The 18929-nt window shown below is 31.0% G+C and overlaps 1 long non-coding RNA gene and 1 pseudogene across 1 annotated transcript; both read right to left on the reverse strand.

The window, feature by feature from the left end:
• LOC100779152 (uncharacterized) overlaps positions 1 to 17893 on the reverse strand; it is a 37516-nt pseudogene extending 19623 nt beyond the window's left edge.
• A 42-nt stretch (positions 17894 to 17935) lies between these two features.
• Positions 17936 to 18564, reverse strand: LOC121173812 (uncharacterized). The gene is made up of 3 exons (XR_005889266.1): positions 18481 to 18564; positions 18301 to 18385; positions 17936 to 18104 (listed from the first exon to the last, which is right to left on the reverse strand). It is a non-coding gene; the product is annotated as an uncharacterized lncRNA (long non-coding RNA).
• Positions 18565 to 18929: the final 365 nt, after the last annotated feature.

The raw sequence follows: 18929 nt of genomic DNA on the forward strand, positions 1-18929 counted from the left end.
TTTTTGCAGATTTTAATCGGTGAAATCAAAAGAAAAATGAAAAAGAAGAAGATTCCAATTTACGGGAGTTGATTTGATGAAGAAATGAGTGAGATAGGAAGGTTTGGAGGTTTGGGAATGGAGGTACGGCGCAAGGAGGAAGGGGCTACGTAGGAGATTCTGAAAACGTGATATTTATAGAGCAGGACGCGTGGTAATCGATTACAAGTAATGGTAATCGATTACAGGAGGAGGCACCCTACTGGTAATCGATTACATGAATACTGTAATCGATTACAGGCCATCTGTTCTAGTGTAATCGATTACAATATTCATGTAATCGATTACCAGAACAAAAAATAGCCTTTTCCTTAAAGGAAAACTTATTTCTTAAGTCTAAAAACTTATTTTATTTAAAGAGTTAATTATACTAACAAGAAAAGTAAACTAAATTAAACAAAACAAGCGTCATACTTCATCAAAAACACAATCAATCATTAAAAAAAATTACCTATTCAAATCACTAAGGTCTAAAAGCCCTAATTCTCTTCTTATTGAAAAGAATATTTCTTTTGGGAGAGGTTTTGTAAAGATATCAGCAAGCTGATTCTTTGTATCAACAAACTCTAATATACAATCTCCCTTTAGGACATGATCTCTAAGAAAATGGTGCCTAATTTCTATATGTTTGGTTCTAGAGTGTTGAACAGGGTTTTTGGATAGATTTATGGCACTAGTGTTATCACACCTAATAGGTATACCATCAAGAAGGATACCATAGTCAGATAATTGTTGCTTCATCCATAAAATCTGTGCACAACAACTGCCGACAGAAATATATTATGCTTCAGCAGTGGACAAAGCAACACTGTTTTGTTTCTTACTATGCCATGAGACAAGAGCGGATCCAATGAATTGACAAGTTCCACTTGTGCTTTTTCTATCAGTTTTAGATCCGGCAAAGTCAGAATCAGAATATCCTATTAAGTTACATGTTGAGTTCTTAGGATACCATAATCCTAAATTTATTATACCTAATAGATATCTCATGATTCTCTTAACTGCACTCAAATGTGATTGTTTGGGGTTGGATTGAAACCTAGCACACATGCATACACTAAACATAATATCAGGCCTACTAGCAGATAAATAGAGAAGAGATCCGATCATACCTCGATACTGTTTCATGTCTATAGATTGACCAGATTCATCTTTATCTAAGTAACAGCTAGTGCTCATCGGTGTAGCCATGTGTTTTGCATTTTCCATCCCAAATCTTTTTATTAATTCTTTGCAGTACTTGGCTTGATTGATGAATATACCTTCTTGAGTTTGCTTGATTTGTAATCCCAGGAAGTACTTTAGTTCTCCCATCATTGACATTTCAAATTCACTTTTCATATCAAGGGAAAACTCCTTGCACAATGAATCATTAGTGGATCCAAAAAATATATCATCAACATATATTTGAACCAACAAAATATCATTATGTTTTCTCTTTATGAATAATGTGGTATCCACTTTACCTCTAGAGAATTCTTTTTCTAGAAGAAAATTACTTAAGCGTTCATACCAAGCCCTAGGGGCTTGTTTCAAACCATAAAGAGCCTTTTGCAATTTATAAACATGATTTGGTTTATCTGGGATTTCAAAGCCTGGGGGTTGTTCAACATATACTTCTTCTTGAATTAAACCATTTAGAAAAGCACTTTTAACATCCATTTGATAGAGTTTAAAATTCATTATGGATGCATATGCTAAGAGCATTCTAATGGCTTCTAATCTTGCAACTGGAGCATATGTTTCTTCAAAGTCTATTCCCTCTTCTTGATTATACCCTTTTGCTACTAACCTAGCCTTATTTCTAATAATTATGCCATGTTCATCTAATTTATTTCTAAAAACCCATTTTGTTCCTATGACAGGATAATTTTCAGGTTTTTCTACTAGTTTCCACACATTATTTCTTTCAAATTGATTCAGTTCTTCTTGCATGGCAATGATCCAGTTATCATCTATTATGGCTTCTTTTATATTTTTAGGTTCAATCATAGATACAAAAGCCATATTATTGCATAAATCTTTAAGAGAATGTCTAGTTGTTACCCCTTTTGAGATATCACCAATAATGTTGTCGAGGGGATGATCTCTTGAAGCTTTCCATTCTCTTGGAAGTTCATCATTGGATTTGACTTCTTCTGGAGGATCTTCATTGTTTCCTTTATCATTTCCTTTGGAATCTTGTTCATGAATATTCATATGTTCTAAAGAATCTGCAATATCATCTAGCATATTCTTTCTTGACAAGATAGCATTAGATTCATCAAAGGTAACATGAATGGATTCCTCAATATTCATAGTTCTTTTATTATATATCCTATATGCTTTGCTTTGTAATGAATATCCAAGAAAAATACCTTCATCAGATTTAGCATCGAATTTTCCTGGATTATCTTTACCATTATTAAGCACAAAGCACTTGCAACCAAAAACATGTAGATGAGCAATATTTGGTTTTCTACCATTATATAACTCATATGGGGTTTTCTTTAAAATGGGTCTTATTAAGACCCTATTCATGATGTAACATGCAGTATTGACAACTTCAGCCCAAAAATACTTTGGAAGAGAAGTATCATTTAATAAAGTTCTTGCAATTTCTTCCAATGATCTATTTTTCCTCTCAACAACTCCATTTTGTTGAGGGGTTCTAGGTGCAGAAAAATTGTGTTCAATACCATGTTCATCACAGAATAATTCAAAATCTTTATTTTCAAATTCACCCCCATGATCACTTCTAATGGATGCAATCTTGAGATTTTTCTTGTTTTGTATGACTTTAGCAAGTTTTCTAAATGCTTGGAATGAATCACTTTTATGTGTAATAAATAATGTCCAAGTATATCTAGAGAAATCATCAACTATAACTAGAGCATAATAATTTCCTCCAAAACTCATGGTTCTAGATGGACCAAATAAATCCATAGGCAATAATTGTAAGGGTTGAGTGGTTGAAACAACATTTTTAGGTTTGAATGAGACTCTTGTTTGTTTGCCCTTTTGACATGCATCACATAATTTATCTTTTTCAAATTTCAATTTAGGCAAACCAACTACTAAATCTTTTGAAATTAATTTATTTAAGTGATCCATGTTTATGTGAGCAATTCTTTTATGCCATAACCATGGATCATCATCTTTGCTAAGAAAGCAATGATTGTTTTCTAGTTTTATGCTTAAGTCTATCATGTAAACATTATTGACTTTATGTCCTACATGCTTTATATTAATGTCATGCTTATGTTCTATAAGACATTTTTGAGAATCAAATGATACTAGATAGCCTTTGTCGCATAATTGACTAACGCTAAGCAGGCTGTGCTTAAGGCCTTCAACAAGTAGAACATTTTCAATGGAGTTTGAAGAATTTGTACCTATTTTACCAACTCCAAGGATTCTACCTTTGTTGTTGTCACCATATGTTACGTGCCCGCTTTTCTTTGGAGAGATATGTGTAAAATTTGATGCATCTCCAGTCATATGTTTTGAGCATCCACTATCTATGTACCACTTCTTCCTCAAAGACACCTTCATATCAAATTTTTGGCTTAGGTACCCAAACTTTATTGGGTCCTTGCATGTTAGTATAAACTGAGGATCCTTTTGGGACCCATATCATTTTAATGTTGCTGTAATTTTTCTTGAAGTAGCAAGTTGATATTCCATGTCCTCTTCTTCCACAGTAAAAACAAGTTATATAATTACATTTTTGTGTGGAAGTAGAAAAGTTTTTATAAAACTTTTGTTGTTTTTCAGATTTATACCCTAGTCCATTCTTATTGGAAACATATCTTTGTTTACTTAATATGACATCTAAATTATTTTTACTATAAGAAAATTTAGCAAGTGAATTTTTCAACTCTTTAATTTCTTTTTCATATTTTTCACAACAACTACAAGGATCTAATAGTTTCTTGTCAGAAATAGTGGAGATATTAACTTTTTCATTTGTTTTAGAAATTGAGACTTCATTTCTAAGATGATCTAATTCTTTGTTTAATTTTGAGATTTCATTTTCTAAATTTGAAATTGTTTTCTTTGAAGATGAAACTAATTTTGCAAGTTTAATTGACTCTTTATGTAGATCAACAAATGCTTCTTGCAATTCATCAAAAGAAATAGATAAGTTATTTGAAGATGTTACCTCTTCATCACTTTCGTAACTTTTAGCCATAAGGCAGAGATTTATCTCTTCATTTTCTGAATCTTCAGAAGATTCCATATCATTTTCATCCCATGTGATGTATGCTTTCTTCAGTTTCTTTTCACTAAGATTTTTCTTTTCAGATTTCTCCATCTTTTTCTTGAAGATGGGACAATCAACCCTCAGATGTCCAAGTTGATTACATTCAAAGCATTTTAAAGTAGAGGATGAAGTTTCTATCCTTCTCTTTGATTTAAAATTGGGTCGCCTCTGATTTCCTCTTACTTTAAGAAACTTGTTGAATCTTTTTACAAAAAGACTTAGATCATCATCATCATCTGGATCATTTTCCTGATCACTTTCTTCTTGAATTGAGGATGATGCTTTAAGAGCAATTCCTTTCTTTTTCTTGTCATTTTCTTCATGTTGGTGTAATCTCAATAATTCCATCTCGTGTTCTTGCAACTTTCCAAATAAAGTAGCAAGGGACATGTTAGACAAATCTCTTGATTCAGTAATGGCTGTTACTTTGGGTTGCCATTCTCTACTTAAACATCTTAACACCTTGTTTATGAGATCCTCATTTTGAAATTCTTTACCTAAGGCTGCTAGATGATTTACTATATGTGTAAATCTCTTTTGAATGCTTTGAATATTTTCATTTGCATTCATTCTAAATAATTCATACTCATGAGTTAGTGCATTTATCCTAGATCTTTTAACATCTGTAGTTCCTTCATGTGTTAATCGAAGAGTGTCCCACATTTCCTTAGCACTCTTACAATTTGAAGCCCTGAAATATTCATCCATTCCCAGGGCAGATGTTATTATGTTTTTGGCTTTTAAATTGTATTGTACTCTTTTTCTATCCTCTTCAGACCATCTATCTCTAGGTTTTTCTATAGTTATACTTTCACTTGATGAACTGCCATCTATTGTAATTCTTTCTACTGTGGTGGGTATATAAGGCCCTATTTCTATGGCTTCCCAAATATTTAGGTCTATTGCCTCAATAAAAATTTGCATTCGGGTTTTCCAGTAATGGTAACCCTCTCCATTAAAGATTGGAGGTCTATTGATAGAATTCCCTTCTGGAAATAAGGAGTTTGCTGAGGCCATCTTTTTCTTGAAGCTTCTAAACTTTATACAAGAATGAAGCTCTGATACCACTTGTTAGACAAGTGGCCTCAGATATCTTAAGAAGGGGGGGGGGTTGAATTAAGATATTCCAAACTACTTCCCCAATTAAAAATCTATTTCACTTTCTTTTCAAGTTATAAATTCCCTTGACAATGAACTTCTTAAATATTAATTCAAATAAAACAATTTGAATATGAATATAAAGCAATAATAAACAAAGGAGATTAAGGGAAGAGAAAGTGCAAACTCAGATTTATACTGGTTCGGCCATACCCTTGTGCCTACGTCCAGTCCCCAAGCAACCCGCTTGAGAGTTCCACTATCTTGTAAATTCCTTTTACAAGTTCTAAACACACAAGGACAATCCTTCCTTTGTGTTTAGAATTCCTTTACAACAAGAGACCCACGGTCTCTTAATCCCTTAGAGAATGAGGAGAAGAAGAAGAATGAATCTCTCTAGAAAGAGATAGATTTTACAGATTGAGCACTCAAATAATTCCTTAATGAATTGCAATTGAATTGGCCAAGGAATTTTTAAGAGGATAGAATGATTTTTGCTCTTTGAGAGGATAAACACTTGTTGTTCTGAAAAACTCTGTCAAAATCGTGTCTCAAGTCACATATATATAGGCCTATGATAGCCATTCAATAACCACATAAAAAGATGTGACTGTTGAGAATGTTTTCTGAAAAACTCCTCTGGTAATCGATTACAATAAGTGTGTAATCGATTACACTCTTTAAAATTTGAATTAAAACATTCAGAAACTGCTGGTAATCAATTACCATATATGTGTAATCGATTACACAGTGCAAATTTTGAATTCAAATTTTAATAGCTGTTGTAAATCAGTTTTGGCCACTGGTAATCGATTACATCCTCTGGTAATCGATTACCAGAGAGTAAATTTGTTGAAAAAGACTTTTTTAACTTAAAATTCTTGGCCAAACCTTTTGCGATTTCAATTGGAATTCCCTTCCTATTTAATATCCTTTCTAAGACTCTATAGACTGTCTTGATCATCCATCTTGAATATCTCTAATTGCTTTGTCTTGAATAAATCTTTTAGAAGCATATGATTCATGTAATCCTTTGGCATCATCAAAACATTCAGCTTGAACCTTTGTCTACAATTTTTTTTATCTTTAGATCAAAGAGTCTTTGCCAACACAACACCATACACCTTTTTACCTCCTGCAATATTAGAAAATTATATATTTCCATAACTTTTGTTCCATAAAGGTACAAATATAATAAAAAAGTAATTAGAAAAACTTATAGCATGTGAATGAGATAAGGAAAAATTATTAGATTTTTTCTTCTTTACCTATAAAAATACTTAAGAAGAAACAATAAGGTAAGTAAATAAAAATAAAGCAAAAGATAGTTAAAAAGTCTATAAAATATAAGATGTCTTTTACTTACCTTTATCTTTTAATTTCTCTCTTTAGATTAAAAGAGTCTTTTGCCAACACAACACCATACATCTTTTCACCATCCTAGAATATTATGAAATTATATATTCCCATGACTTCATTTTCCCAAGGGCACAAAGTTAAAAAAAAAAAACAAAAAACTTATAGCATGTGAATGAGATAAAGAAAAAAAATCATTTGATATAAAATGATTGACATTATTACTTGCATACATAGAAAATTATTGATTAGTATGCTCGGGAGACTTTGACTACAAATGTGACATCCGAAAAACTCAGGAACAATCAATCAATAACGAGTTTCTTTTTCAAAAAAAGAAAGAAGAAGACTTTGAATGCTTTGGATGCAAGAGAGTAACTTAATGTTGCAGGAATTATAACCAAATCTTTTTTATGTTGTGTGTCATGTTCAATTCAGTCCTTCCAAATGTAATCAAAATAAATATTTAAATATCATGTAAACCAAATTTACACCTGAAAGAACTATACATGAAAAAAAAAGTTAGAGAAGAAGAGAAAAAAAAAGTAGATGGAAAAAAAGAGGTTACAACTAAAAGGTTGAAGTAATAAAAGAAATTATAAAATGGAAATGTGATATTTAATTTGCCTATTGTTATTAGTTTGAAGAAAGTATATAATATTAAATTGTAAATTTTAAGCATTTTTTTTAAAATAGAAATAAAAAATACTAAATAAAAATACTTTAATTCATTAATTAGCATATTGGGTAGGTTTCTAAATCTTTAAAATGTTTGTTTTATATTATTATTTAGTTTGTTAAAATATATTTTAATAACTAAAGTTATCAAATGTTAAAATATTTAGTAATAAATTAAATATAATTAAGTATATAATTTCTCTAAAACAGACATTATAAAAAATTAACAAATTCAAACCGTATGAATCTCTTAAATGAGAAAGAGAATTCTTTATCGATGCATGTTGCTTCAAGGAATAAGAAATTTGTTGAACTTGGTACAGAAAAAAAAAATTGTGGACGGGTACGGAAAACATTTTAAATTTTAGATTTTAATTTATTAATAATATGTGTATTTAAAAGTTAATTTTTGTTTGCCTTAGTCTTCAACGCCATTGGCAATTAACTATAAATGCTCTTTAATTACTATTAATGAGAAATAATGTTCGCGAAGGTATGAAATAGCAAAAGGAGGATATATATATATATATATATATATATATATATATATATATATATATATATATATATATATATATATAGAAAATTAAATAATAAAATATTATATATGTCTATATATATTTTTATAATTTATTTTTAAAATTATTGTAATGTAGTAAATATATTATTATTACTTTTATATAATTATTATTTAAAAATATATCCTGAAATCAACGAAGTTGTAAGACTATAAAACAAATATAACTGTTCTAAAATGATTAACCATTTTTTTTTTACAAAATTTTACATAGAATAAAATCAATGATTGTTATTCAATTATTTACATTAATTTTTAATTTGAATTTAATCAAATCTCAAATACTAAATTATTTGTTAGTGTTAATAATAATAATAAGAGTAATAATAATGATAATAATACTAAGTAGTAACATTTTATTTTAGATCATTTTTTTAAATTAATATTTAACTAGCAAAATGAAATAATAAATATAATAATAATAATAATATTAAGCAGTAACATTTTAATAATAATATTAATTAGTAAATTTTTAACATTAAAAAAAATAAAAGTACTAAATACTATCGCCTCATAATTATTAATAAAGTATAATTTTATACATAAAAATAAAAATAAAATACTAACCATTTCCGTTTTCAATGATATCATGTTCCTTTAATTCATCACTGAATTTTATACCATGTGTTACACGGATTTATTTAAGTTATTTATTTTTATATTAGTATTTAACTATTTAAAATATATTTTCATAAATAAAATTATCAAATTTTAAAATATTTAATAATATATTAAATATAATTAAGTATATAATTGTCATGAAACAAACATTATAAAAAAAGATAGCACGTTCAAACTGTATGAATCTCTTAATTGAGAAAGCGAAATGTGTATCGAAGTATGTTGCTTCAAGAAATAAGAAATTTTGTGGGCTTGGTAAAAAAATAAAGAACAAATTTTATGGACAGGTACCCAAAACATTTTAAATTTTAATTTATTAACTAGTGGAGTGCCCGTGTGATGCACGGGTCGGTATTTTACTGTAAGCGAAATAAATACTATTTGTTAGGGTGCTGTTTGTATCATTAGAATGTAAGTGAAAAAATAATATTTGTCAGGATGCTGTTTGTATATTTTTACTCTAAGCGATATAAATACTATCTGTTAGCATGCTGTTTGTATATAACATAAAGATAATTTGCATGAAGACTTGATTGTGTTGAAAATATTTTAAAGTTGATTTAAATTATATAAAAGAAACATGGGGAATAAATTAAAAATATTTTTTTTTCTGGAAAGAAATTATTTTAGATGTATTTAATTGTGAAGAAGGACTAAATTTTAAAAATAATTTTGTAAAAATGTTTAGTGAGCATATGAAAATAATATTTTGATTATAAAAGATAATTTAGACTCATAAAAAAACTATGTTTTAGTCTTTGTTTAAAAAAATGTTAAATAATTTTGTTATCTCTATAAATAATAGTATTTAATTCTGATCCTAAATAAATTTTAATTTAATTCAGCAAAAAAAAATTCAAATTTTTAGTTATCTGTTACAGGTGGTGGCAGTATTGAGCTATGTGGTTTTTTGTATAAAGCTGAAATCAGACAGCAGTGTGTATGAGAATGAAATCAAACAAAGCTGACACATGTTTTTAGTATTTCAGTGCAAAGGAAACCGAAAAAGGTAAAGACACAACGAATGGCAGCAGCATACAAATAGAAGGCTTAATCCTGCGGCTACACTTTTGATCAAAACAGTTTGACTAATTGCAACCATTTATTTGAAACAGAAATTCGAACCATTATATTATTATGGAATAATATAATCTAAACTTAAATGTTAATTTGATTTCATCATTTAATCTAATTTAGAAGCCAATATTGACCTATCGCTTCAACGTAGTTCGCAAAATCAATATAAAAATCAAACGACAAACAAAGCGCTGAGAAAAATTAACGAAACGTAAATATTTGTAATATTGAAATGAGGAAATTGTCTAGTGGTTGTAGCATGAAACAAAAAACATAAAATATTAAACTTTTAAAAAAAAGATGAATATAAAAAAACTTATTCATCAAAGTCAAGGTTGGTGTTGCTGTTGTTCCATTCGATGGCTTTCCTTATGAGCAACTCCCATGCATGGTCATGAAAACGGTAGTAAAAGACTACCTCATCTCCGGGTCTTAAATTTTTTTCATGAATCAGGTTGAACCATGGTTGTGTAATGGCAGGGATGTCATGGTGGATGGTGAGTGGCCATTTGGTGGATTTTGAAAGTCCGTGGTGGATGGTAATACTTTTTTTGGAGCCATACACAAATTTGGAAGCCGCTGCAGGAAGTGTCTGTAACATCAAAAGAAAGGATGGTTAAACAAATTGATGAGGAAACCACAAAGTATGATAGACTGAAAAAAGTGTAGTATAACGCACTAAAGGTAGGTTCTGCTGTAGCATATCATCTATGATATCAACAGTAAAGATGTATCTCCTTCTATAAATGATGGGTTTTAGGCTAGAGTGGTGGTGTGCAGGTCCGTCAATATAAACGGTGAAAGTGGTGTTTTTGTCACCGGCGACCAAACGTAGAATCACGCTTTCGTTGAGGTTGTATGCCCTTCTAAAATCATTCAAGCCATCAGCAAAAAAGCATTTAGTACCAAGTGTTCTTACCCTAATGAAATGTATCTCGCCATCGTAGTGGAATAAAACGTATTTGGGGTAGTTGCGCAGCCATTGCCTGTGATAGGTGAAAGGAACTTGGAGAAGGTTCTGCAGGCAAAGAAAGTAAGGCGAGACAGTTGATAAAAAATGGAAATGCAGTTAAGTAGAAAGCGTTTTTTTATGTGAAATGTTACCTTCTGAACCTTGAAAGGTGCGGTGAATCTTATGCTGTCCATTGGATTGCGTGGAAAACTATACGAATAATGTGAAAATATTAAGTAACCAAAGGAATAGAGGAAAAAGATATAAGAAAGATGAAAATGAGAAGAAGAAGAAATAAATTACAATAGTGGAGCGTGATGCGAAAGTGACCATAAGAATGCAAAGAAGATGAATAGGGAGTCTAGTTTGGTTTGGTAGGATGCGAAGAGGATGAATAGGAAGTGCAGTATAGGTATATATATGTGTATAGGAGTGTTGTAAGTGTTGGTGGTGTTATATCGATATAATGAATGATTTAATTAACAAATTAAATGGTGACTCTTGGATGCAAAGAAGATGAATAGGGAGTTTAGTTTGGTTTGGCAGAATGCGAAGAAGATGAATAGGATGTGTACTATACGTAGATATATGTGTATAGAAGTGTTGTAAGTGGCGGTGGTGTTATATCGATATAATGATTGATTTAATTAAGAAATTAAATTAAATGGTGACTCTTTGTTGTTGAACGATGCAAAAAAGAGTTGTGAAGAGTCACAACCCTATACAGCGTTGACGTCTCTCGATAATGATTACATTTGATGTAGTATAGGGAGATACAACTGCAGTAATTGTTTTAGTGCATTTATTATGATAGTGCCTTAGTGGTGTAAGTTTTATGTGGGATGGGAAAGCGGTCTTTTTTTTGTAAACAAAGTGGAAGTTCAGAAGGCAATCTGATAGCAGAGTAAGCGGGGATATGAAGCGTGTAGGAAGCGTGTACGTATCGGGAAAAGTAAGGGTTGAGCAACAGTTGTGCAGTGTATTTACTAGGAATACGGATTCGTTGGTGTAATTTTAATTTGGCAGTGAATATAAGTTGAATTTATTTGTAGAGTAAGTGGAAGTTCAAAAGGTTATGGTATAGGACTGAAAGCATGAATAAAAACTGTGCATGGTTGGTCCAGCATCCCAGGGACTTCGAAAACATTTTCATTAAATTAAATCATATGATATTTTTCGAAAGTATGAGTTTTCTGTCCATAAACAACTGTCATACCTATTTTGTCCATAAAACGTAGTATTGAGCGGATCTAATTTGGTTGAACAGTGTGTATAAATTATTATAGGATTTGTGGATTGTATGGTACAACAAATCTATTATCTAGTTCAATCCCATTTTTCATCACTGCACGACCATCATTTCTTCTCCTATAAACTGGGAATCCATCTTGGTCAACAATTGTTGCTCCATGGAAATTTTTTGGAAAACATCTAATGCACTTTCCATTGACCATACATGGTGATTTTTTATTTGCAAACCCACATGGTCCATGCATCATATGGTTGGACACAATTTCAAATAATTGTGCCTGGCTCTGTTTGTCAGGTATTTCTGCTGAAATCATTTGATCAATATCGTGTGGGTTTGGTAACTTGTTTGTAGGGTGCAGAAAAATTAAAATGTGGGCATGTGGCAATCCTCTTTTTTGCCACTCAATTGTATAAATATCTATAATAAACTTGCATCAGTGATATTATAAACATCAACTTAGAAAGTAGGGAAAAAGTCATATAATTTTTTTTTACTTACATCCAATAATGTTGCCAAAGATATTGCCATGTTTTAAGTCATTCATTAATTGATTGAGTTTTATTTTGAAAACTCGTGTGATAATATCAGGGCAATTATTGGGGGTCAGATTGGATTGTGTGACCTTGCGTCGTATTTCTGGCCATGTTGGATTACATGTCATTGTTAAGAATAAGTCTGGAAATCCAAGATGTCCACAAATTGCCATACCATCAAAATACAGTTGCTCTATATATCTTTGACCACCAACAAAACTACTTGGCAGTATGATTCTCTTTCCTCTGTCCCTACCAAGTGTTTGAGGATGATCATTAGAGCCAATTAAATTGATGTATTTGTCAACCCTGAGTTGTTGTTGATGCTGGCTGACATAGTTTAGTTTTTGAGACTCAATCATACAATATCCATCAACAATCCATTGCTGAAATAATCTTCTGGAATGAAGTATAGTCTGTGCTTCATCAGTTCTTGACTGTAGGCGGTAAGAAAAATATTCGTGCAATGTGACTTGTTTCCTCTTTGCAGCATGTATATTGGCATGATCTTTGTGAGGTATATTTAGTCTGTAACCATCTTCTCCTTTTGGGTATAAAAGTGGATATTGCAAAGGCAAATATGCAGGATGAAGTTCATGTATTCTCTTCAGAAGTCTGGACTGTTTTTCTATTATAATATCTCTTTTATCAGCTGAGTGTTCATCGCCAACAATCAAGGCAGCAACTTCAGTGGTAGTTGGTAAGTTATACAACCTTCCGTTTGTTTGTCTTTGACTAATGAGTTTCATCTTCAAGTCTGGAACTACAGCAGAATGCAATTTGTCCCTTGCCATTCGAAACTTTTGAGCATAGTGATTGTGATGATCAAGCATGTCTTTGATTGCAATGATAATCTGTTCATCAAGCATATCATGCATCCTGTAAATAAAAAATTAGCCAGAACAACATACACAACTATTTGAATATGTAATTTTTTACATGTGTGACATAAGTATGAATACTAACGGGTTTTGCGAAAGTCTGTTGATGATCTCATTGTCTGTATCATAAATATATAGTTGTGCAAACTTAGGTGGGTTATTAGGCATAGGGAGGAGGCTTCCAATAAGATGATGTGTTTGTCCATGTATACGGAAAGTTGGAGGTCCTTTTCCAGTGTTATAGGATTTGTCAAATTTGATACCGGGAGATGTAAAGGCAAACATTAGATTATATATTCGTATGTACTGCTGGAAATTCTTAGCTTTAGGATCCTGGTTATTGAAAAGTAAGTGATTTAATGGATGGGGTGGTTCATGCAACAGAGGTAGTTGTATTTTTCCATCAGAACAACATAATGAAAACCTTGGTTTGTTTGTTTGTTTGTCTTTATTTATCCTCTCATCATACCACATCATAGCCTTACAATGTGGGCATTCCCATACAGGATCTCCGATATCAATGCAAGTACCACCTATAAATAAGGTATGAATAATAATTAAATATATCAAACACATTTGAATAAATTTTATAGTTGGAAGATCAAACCTATATTTTGGTATGCCGATGAGGTAGATAGAAAGGTCTGTTCATCATAATCATCAAGATCATCTATTGTTGGGTCATTTAATGAGTATTCTATGCATATTGATATGGTATAACACACATCAGTAAAAAATATTCGATTTATTTATTTGATCATCAAAGAAACAGAATATAAAAAATATAAATGATGGATAAATACCTATATCAATGTTTTCCTGTGTCATATTTACATCATCATCACTGGAATCTGAGCTGTCATAGCCGACAAATTGATCATGCTGTGTAGTGTCAGCTGGTCTCTGATGTTTATCTGGATAATAAACATCCAATTTGGCATTCTATATATAAGTTGACTGTAGAACAAAATCTGAAAAGAATGTAATAATAAATAAAATGTGTGCATGTAGATATTTGATAATAGCTTAAGAATAAAAATTACCTCTGTGAATGTCTAACTGTGTTATATTGGAATAAGCATAGGCTTGGTATGTTGATGTAGAAGTAGTTGTTATATTTTTTTGATTGTCATAAGATGACATCAAATTTCTCTGAATGGAAGAAACATTGACTGCATGTCTTTTTGAGCATCGTTCAGAATCATCTATAGATAAAGTCTCGTGCGATGGTGGTGTAGATTGGAAGCTTGTAGCAGGATTATTATTATGGTTAATAGTTGGACTACATTGTGAGATACACTGCAAGTTGTCTATAACAATATTTTTTGTAAGTATAATATAATATTAATGTGATCATATGAAGAATAATAATAATCTATAAATGAATTGCAAATTACAAATTACAAATCTGTATTAAGTATCACCATTAGTAGCTGAACGTTGTCTTTTTCGTTCTTGCAAAATAGTTTTCCTACGCTTCCTTCGTTCAGCATATATGTCCATGAGTAGTTGATTTCTACAACAACTGCCTTATAATTGCCAAACAACAGGAAAATCAAATGTTGAAACTGAGTTAAATAAGTTGTTGTAGTAGGCTGATTTTAAAATGATACCAACATTATAGTTATTTGCATTTGCTTCACCGAGTAAAGGGATATGTATTTGCAATAGAAAAAGCAGAATAGAATAAAACAATAGAAAAATTTGTATTCTAACGCATTAAATTTCATACTTTGTAAACATGTAATTTTTTATGAGGGAGGAAACAAAATGTTGGAAAATAAATGGGGCATTGCCAGATGAATCGGAAGTAAGAAAAGTTTTTTAACAATTGTTTGCATAACATTAATATTGATATTGATTGATGGACATCAATGGGGAATTGACAAAGGCCGTTGAATGAGGGAAATAAGTTGGTGGAGTTGGTGAATCCAGCTAACCCATGAAGCTTAGTCAGTGTTGCCGGTAAACGTGTATCTACATGTGTTCCATTAAATGCATTGAGACATTGAGTGTGGCATTCCAAAAAATAGCCGCCTATAAAACATAGAACAATGATACCATATATTTTCATAGCTGCACACATTAAATGCATTTGTAGATAATGAGGTCAGTAACAAAATAATAATAATTGTAAAGTATTCAAAAAATCAGTGCATTGAATATTGTATATATGAACAATAGTATATAAATAATAATAAATTATGGAAGTCTGGCATGCGCTAAGCATGGGTTAATTTTTTTAAAAATTATTATTATCATTATTATTATTATTATTATTATATTATTATTATTATTATATAATTAGTATAATTTATTATTTATTATAATTATTAAAATAGTAATAATAATAATATTAATAGTAATACTAATACTAATTGAATTAAAATTTAAAACCATATATAAATATATAATAATACTGATTCTAGTGTAATATGCCAACATATTTGAAAGCAAAAAAACAAACCCTGCCATATGCTTGAAAAAGGAACGAAACACTGTTATAAGTGTTATCCCTTGCCTGTTATATATAATTTTATATAAAAACATAAATAAATATGAATATAAGAATAAATAAATTAAACCATTAAATGACATAAGTTAAATTTTTTTGTTTCATGTTTAAAATCTTAAAATTAATTGATTGATTGTAAGAATTTAAAGTTGATTGCTCCTCATAGATGTTTAAAAGCTAATTGATAAAATACAACAGCAGTTTATTGCATGAAACCAAGTATTTTGTTCGTTATACAATCAAACTTGACTTATTAATATGCAAATAAAGCAAACCCAATCGATTTATATGCTATGATATCGCAATTTGAATAGTTAATTGATATAGTTGTATGTTATTCATTTAATTAATAATTGTGAAATTGTCATGGTATTCACAATGGTAAAGAGTATAACACGGATGAATACCAATGAAAAGTTAAAGTTTAATAAAAAATTATCATATATCATATATATTTGATATTTGATTGTTTATACATCATTTTCTATGAAATGATGGTGGACTGCACAAAATATATTGTCATATCTACTCAGTAAGCAGATTCAATATGATCAAATTGATGTTAAGCAAAACATAGAAGCTGAAGCCACAGGATTGTCAAAGTCCCAATTACTCAGCCTTGATATGTTTGTTAGTTGATAACTGATACTGTGCATGCTCATCAGAATCAAAATCAGAACTGGTTTGCTGACAACTAATCCTTTTGGTTGGAGTTAAACAGGTAGAGTTTCCAGGATCGTAATCAGAAGACTGTGACAACGATGGCTGTGAACACATTTACCAATATATATATTAAGAAAAATATCATAAGTAAATGTTTGGCATGATGCAATATTAAAACAAAAGACCCACCGTGGGAACAAAAATTGGTGGTGAACTTTCTGGCTCAACAGCTATTCCTTTTCCCTTACTTGATTGTTCCTGCATGAAAAATATTAACACAGGAGAAACACCATTTATTGTTGTTAACCTTATACTGTGATAAACTTATTTAGTTATTACCTTCAACCCAAGGGTGGCTATCAATGATTGAATATGATGGAGTTCTTCACTCACATCCAACACAGATGATTGGCGTAATTGTGAACGGAACTTAAATCTGACAGCCCAAGTTTTCAACAGGATTTCATCAACACACGTTGGAAATACCTTAATATCATCCCCAGCCTAGACAGGTGAAACAAATGGTATCAATGACAAATCACAGAATCATTATTTAATCTATGGTTCAATTGTGTAGAAGATACTGCTATAAACTCATCTCGACATTCTCCAGCAGTTTTACCAAACAGCTTGATACATGTTGCATCCCAGAGAAGGAAGTTTCCTTTGTCCCCATTATGATCCATCCTAACATTTAATTTATACCTTGACATCCATAGAAATTTCAGGGAAATTTGCTAAAACAGCAAAGCGTGTAAATAAATAATCAGTACAAAAAATGATCATGGCTAACCGTGGAACTGTATCGACCACACTGGTATGGCAAGAACGGCAAGCTGAGCCACCTTTTGATGGATCAAATGTCGTTGTACAGTTAGGACAACTGTCACAACTCCATGGAGCATCAATAATGATTTCGTCAACTGTTCCAACAGTTAAGCAGTAACAATCCTGTAACACGGTGAATAATAGATGAGGAAACAAACATGTGGTAAAGGCCATATTAACAAAAGCATTGTTCAACTATGAACCTGTCTGAGATTGTTGATTTCACCTATATTGACCACTTGAGCATTCTACAGAAATTTTTCCACCACATTACTCTGGCTAGATTGGGACTGAGAACCATCTTTATCATTGATCATCCCACCAGAATAAAATGGCATAGACAAACTAAATGGACAACAATATAAAAAATTAGAGTTCAACCATTAAAGCGTATAAAAAATGCAAAGGAACTAAAAAGCATAAATGTTGCAGTATACCAATACTGTTAAAATGCAAATTTAATGACAAACCTTTGACGAAATTCGTGTATCTCTGTAATATCAGCGTTGACATACAATTTAGATCCAAATTTGATATTCTGCACGCTTAGGGGATACTTGTCTGGAATGATATCCATCAATATCATCAACAACATACATATTTATTACCTAGAGTAAATCAATCTATATAATAAAGACTAACCAACACCAGACACACCTGTAGCATCCTTGATTTTACCTAAGGTCAACATAACAACCAATGGTTCCTGAAGCAGAAGGTTTTTGTCAATAGCATCATGTAGCTGAATAGCATAGTCCTCCCAAACAGTTATTAGAATGTCGCAGTTACTATGACCAAACAATCACAATCAGTATGTTAGTTGTTGCTAACCCATTCATCATATCATATATCATATATCATCATATAAAATAATAAGGACAAACTGCAATCGTCTTATTTGTTAGTGTCTGAACATATATATATATATATATATATATATATATATATATATATATATATATAAATATATATATATATGTATACCTGTTATCCCTGAGCCTGACTATCATCCTGTGAGGGGGATTAACTGTCTTAACATCGATCAGATCAACAATGACACCAACAATATCTTGTCAAACATGGTCAGGCAAGACAAATGTTAGTCTGACACAAAGATGCATATAAAATTGTTGGTTAAACAAAAAACTAAACAAGCAGACCCACTAAAGTATGGCGTGGTGCGAGGCCAGAGATTATATCAGTAAAAGGAGTTATGAGATAAACATTAGAAGGAATTTCTGGATGGTGAATTTCCTTGACAAATGTAGTTTTTAGGAAATAAACCAAATATGGAGCTGGGCTGACTCTGTATTCAGATTGGTTGTCAACAATCCTCAGGTTCTGAATCAAATACGAACAACCACACTGTAACTTGTCCCGCAATTCAGTGAAGAGTTCTTGCCAGAGAGTAGTTCCAATTTTTGAACCCTGAAACACTTAAATCATAAAATGAAGTGACATGACATACAATACAAATTAGTAATAACAACAATCAGAAAGAACAAAACAATAACCGTTTGGTCCATCAACACCATCTCAATCGTTTGTTTACTATTTTGCTTTCGAGCTTGCCAAAGATCAGTGATACGCACAACTATTTTCCATGTTCCTTT

This window comes from Glycine max, chromosome 17, assembly GCF_000004515.6.
Source record: "Glycine max cultivar Williams 82 chromosome 17, Glycine_max_v4.0, whole genome shotgun sequence".
In the NCBI taxonomy this organism is placed as follows: domain Eukaryota; kingdom Viridiplantae; phylum Streptophyta; class Magnoliopsida; order Fabales; family Fabaceae; genus Glycine; species Glycine max.